At 41.5% G+C, this 5,273-nt stretch overlaps 1 protein-coding gene across 1 annotated transcript in view; it reads right to left on the reverse strand.

The window, feature by feature from the left end:
• SYTL4 (synaptotagmin like 4) overlaps positions 1–5,273 on the reverse strand; it is a 93,171-nt gene that overhangs the window by 1,640 nt on the left and 86,258 nt on the right. The window lies entirely within an intron of this gene.

Below are 5,273 nucleotides of genomic sequence, written 5' to 3' on the forward strand. Positions count from 1 at the left end.
TTTGTTTGAATAACACTCGGTGCCAAACTAAACCAAATGCTGACCTGGAAATTCATATTCCTATGGCCACAACACCTTGCACCATTGCCTCCTACTCTGCTACACCCACTTCCATCTCCCCACGCCCACCATGGCACCAAACCCAGAAATTCAATTTAGTTCAAACCTAGGCCTGGGTCTGGGTACAAACCCAGACCAAAGGGGCATCTAATCCCATTTAAGGCAATTTAAGAAGTATTTCCCTAGGCCATTAGATAAATGTATTCTTTAAAGTATTAATAATGACTGTGATAATGAGCATTGACTATATACCAACCACTATCACTAAGTGCTTGATACACGTTACCTCATATGCACGCATCACAAAAACCCTATTATGAGGTTGACACACCTAGCACCTTCATTTTACAGATGAAGAAACAGATTGAAAGAGGCTAGGTAAGCTGCCTAGGACTAAACCTGGGTAACTTCTGTGTCTTTCATCAGAAATGGGGCCCACTTTGTGATGAAACATAGCTGCTGTTGTACACACAGCTGCCTCCTCTCAGAGTAACCTGAGTAAAGACTGCTGTTGCACAGACATTTAACCACAAACAAGGGCTCCTCGGAACCTCTGAAGCTTAAGAACCTCAATGATTGCCCCAATTCTGCCTTGCACTTGGGGTTTTTTGGTTGAGTTTGGCTTTTGCCTTCACTCCAATAGCCCAGTCACCTAGGAAGTAACCCTACCTGCCCCAGAGTGATAAGGCAGAGAGTTCAGAACTTTTTCTTGTTCAACCTCTTAATTTCTCCCTCTTTCTGAGCACAGAAACACAATTTGATGCCAACCACGTAGGAAAAAAAGGAAAATACTTTAAGTATTGTTACTGCTTGTTTTACATTGAACATTTAGTACTCTCCCTTCCCAATTAACTTCCTGTAACCTTCAAGATTAGGTGTAAATGTTTTTCATTGCTAGACATCAGGCAAGCGAAATGACATAAACAAGGGCTCACTGTTAAGTCAGACCTCCCTTGTGCCACCTCCAACCTCCCTCCATCCCTACCAAGCCCCTCATCCCAATACAATCTCAACTGATTTCCTACTGCTTTTCCAATGTGAATTTTCCGCTCTGTACCAGGTAAGTACGATCAACCCCCCGATAAACAAGTCCTATTTCCTAGTCCCTGCCCACCCTCTACTTCACTCATACTTTCTGCTTCTACTGAATATCCAGCTCAATCCCAACTCAGTAAAAAGCCCCTCCTCCCTCACCTCTTTCTCTAACAGCATAACTGTCTAAACTACACACTCACTCCCATTAACTCAGCCGTTTAGTCAATTACTGCAATATCTGCTTTGCATTTCTACTTACCTATTCTACATCCTACCGTCTAGATGTTCAGAAACTACTGAAGAGCTAGTGTGGCAGGGCCCCTGTGTCCCCTTTTATACTGTCCTCAGTACCCTAGGACATAATGCCCTATTGATGAGTTCATTTTCTGCTCGGCCAATCCCTGTTGAGCTGATTGCTCACTGAGGTCATAACTGGTCTCTGGGAGTAACCACACAGTAATTACTCAGGATTGATTGTTGAAATTAAATAAAAAATTAAATGTCTAAGCCATCCCAGTATCACACTATCATAAAACAGAAAAAATTAAATTGAGTACCTAGATAATGTCTTGGGACATTCCTACTGTCTCTCTTAGGAACCACTAAAAAAAAAAAAAAAAAAAAAAAAAATCAGCTGTATCACTGAGAGTACATCTTATCTCTTATTCACATAATAACTTTACCATTTTCATTTTCTAATCCGTTTTCTAGCATCCCTTCAATTACCTTTGGCTAAGTGACTATCATAGAATTTAAAGGCACATCCTACTTGTTTTCTTAATGTCTCACATTTTGTATTACAGCCATCAGATACCTCATTATTTAAAGAGCTAATTCATATGTACAGTTTTAAAAATCCGTTGCGTTAATGGAATATCTCCTTATTTCTATTATCTCTTGTGTATTTCCATTCTCCTTCTCTGAAATTCTATTCTTTGTCTATTTTTATTCCTTTTTTTTCCCATCCACTCCTTTCAGATGCTCTGTGAAACCTTTACTCCCTTTCCATCCCTGATCTTGCCTTCTTCAAAAAAGCTCATAATATATAGTTTGGGACACACAGACATGATAAATACTTTTAAATGGTATTAAAAATTCACAATTCTATGTCCATTTTCTAAGAAAGTTGTTTCTAGTCTAGCCTGGTTGAGCTTTCCTGAGATCTCAACTAGGGAAGTCAGTTTCCATATCTAATATTTCATAAAACAATACCTTATTTACTGCTGAGGGGCTTCATATTAAAAGTCTTAAAGTTGAAAATGGTACTGAACTTTAAGAAACTTAAGAAATTGACTATGCCTGGATGCTGTCAGTCTCCTTATCTACCTTTGTCTTATCTTCCCAACCAAACCATAGGGAGAGGTGTTTTATTTCACTTTATAGCCTTGCAGTGTCTAACATTGTGTTTTACACACTGAGTGCATGCTGCAGAAACATTGGGGTTATTATGATTAACCTCACTTGTTTTGGGTGAGCTCTTTATATTATTAATCCCAATGCTTCACAAGAATGCTGTCCCTCTCCTCTGACATATCCCCTTACTTTGATCTCCCTATGATTTCCATATTCTCCCCCTTCACTTTCTTCTTTAACCTCTTTCTGGAACCCCTCTATCCCACTCCTTCCAGCTTTCAGTGGGATTGAGGCCTTACGCAGCATCTTCACCCTGGCATGTGCTAGGTTTTGTGTTGGATGGCTGGGGATATGAAGAAGACTAGGATAAGGTTCTTGCCCTCTAAGCACTCATAGTCTAGTAGGAGTCAGAGATAAGTAAAGAACAATGTCAATAAGTGTGAAAAGTCCTAAAATGGAGATATGTACAAAGTGCTGTGAGAGAAAAGGCAGGCAAAGTTAACCAACTTGCGCTGGGATGGGCTGGGGGAAGCTTCTCAGCAGCAAGGGTGGGTAGAGCTCCAATAAGCCAAGAAAGGAGGGAAGGGACTATAGAGCAGAGTGAACATGTCTGTGCAGAGGCTCCGGGGTGCGAAAGGAAGAACAAGAAGCTCAAGGAAGAGCATGAGGCGGAGTGTGTCCAGAATTAGGAGGCATGGGATGTGCTTAATACTAGGCTAAGGACATAGATGGGGTTTGCTTGTGAAGAGCATGGTATGCAATGCTAAGGAACTCAGACTGTACGCTATGCCAAGAGGGAGCCAGCAAAGGGGGGTTTAAGAAAGAAAAACTCTGGTAGAATGTATTACTTTACTTGTTCCCTCTCTCTCTCTCATATTCCTCTCTCTCTCTCTCTCTCTCTCTCTCTCTGTCTCTCTGTCTCACACACACACACACACACACACACACACTCAAACACACAGACACACAAATTTAATATATTCACTATTTTCTCACATATAAGTTTAAAATAACCTCCTATATCTGATTTTCTGGCCCTACCCTATTTATTCAACTTTGTTTTCTGTCTCTCCCTGAAACCTGTTAGCAGTTGGCCCCTCCCTCCTCTGACCTAACAGTGAGCTCTTGTTGATGGCATTTCCTTTGCCTGAGACTAGACCAAGGCCCACCTCTTCTCAGATGCCCCCCTCCTCTGACCTCCTCCTAGCGTCCTTAAAGTCTGTAACGCAGCTTTTGGTAGTTTATTACCGTAGGGAGTTGTATTGTTTTATAATTGATTGCGTCCCTTTTCTCTCCCCTACTAAACATAAACTCCGGGAGCTGGAGAGTAAGCTCCATAAGATCAAGAATCACACATTACTTGCTCACCACTGTATCTGCACTGCTCAGCTTATAGTAGATGACCAATAAAGATTCCCTAAACACACGCAATTGTAATTAAGAACATGCTTGTTTGATGTCTGTCTCCTCTGTTCCATGAGGGCAGGGATTTTTGTCTGTTTTGTTCACTGATGTTTCTCAAATACCTGGAACCACGTGTGGCACATAATAGATGCTCAACAAGTATTTGTTGAATTAATTATGAATTACAATGCCTGGGATTTTGTCTGTCTTGTTCACCACTACATCCACCACTCTTGACGTGGTAGATACTTGATAAATTTATGGAATGAATAAGGCCATGACGATCACGTCTTCTTTTTTTTTTTTTTCTTCTGAGACGGAGTCTCACTCCCTCACCCAGGCTGGAGTGCAGTGGCGTGATCTCAGCTCACTGCAACCTCTGCCTCCCGGGTTCAAGCAATTCTCCTGCCTCAGCCTCCTGAGTAGCTAGGATTACAGGCACCACCACGCCCGGCTAATTTTTTTTGTATTTAGTAGAGATGGGGTTTCACCATGTTGGCCAGGCTAATCTTGAACTCCTGACCTCGTGATCTGCCCTCTTTAGCCTCCCAAAGTGTTGGGATTACAGGCATGAGCCGCTGCGCCCAGCCACATCTTCTTTACATAGGTATTACTCTGTTAAGCACATGGTAGATACTCAATACATATTTGTCACAGGTGGATTGGAAATGAAGCAGGCTCAGGCTTGCTTTTGAACTTTGTATTATCATAAGTACAATTCTTCCCATTATGACTGAGAAGGGGTTACCAATTTGCTTGCATACACAGGAGAAACACCCTTTCTACAACAGCTTAAAATTCTTCCTTCTATAACCACTGATTTTCCAAGAGATGGAAATGTCAACTGTGAGGGGAGGGAGATTGTAAGTAGCTGGTCTGTGCTATGGCAGAACAGTCTTATTATCAGATACTAAAATGAAAAAATCTTGCTGAGTGAAATGTAACCCTCCATCAGAGACCACTGGGATGCAGCTAGATTTGCTCAAACAGCCTCCCACTAAAGCCTCTCCAGGCATGCTTTCCTTCCATTCTTAGTAAGGGAAATCAGTCTTGATTCTTCAGGCAAGAAGTACATGGGGTTTTTTTGTAAACAATATAATCTTAACAGAAACTGAAGTCCAGAGAAGTTAGGTCACTGGCATGAGGGTTTCAAAGTGTATCTGACCTGATACCATATAGATTGCAAGATAATTCAGAGTTGGGAGCCTAAGGAATTACAGGAGAAATCTTGTAGGGAATGTCAAAATCAGCTACAGTCTTCCCCTCTCTTTGGTGTTTCTGTTTGTGAAATTCCTTTTCATTCAATTCTTATGTCATGCTGAGTCATAAAAAGAAGTGTTCTTCAGTGCAACACATCTCTGGAGGCCGCTTAAGCCAGCCTCTGTGTTAGTCATCACTATACTCACAGGCTTGGAGCCAGT

This window comes from Macaca fascicularis, chromosome X (assembly GCF_037993035.2).
Source record: "Macaca fascicularis isolate 582-1 chromosome X, T2T-MFA8v1.1".
Classification (NCBI taxonomy): domain Eukaryota; kingdom Metazoa; phylum Chordata; class Mammalia; order Primates; family Cercopithecidae; genus Macaca; species Macaca fascicularis.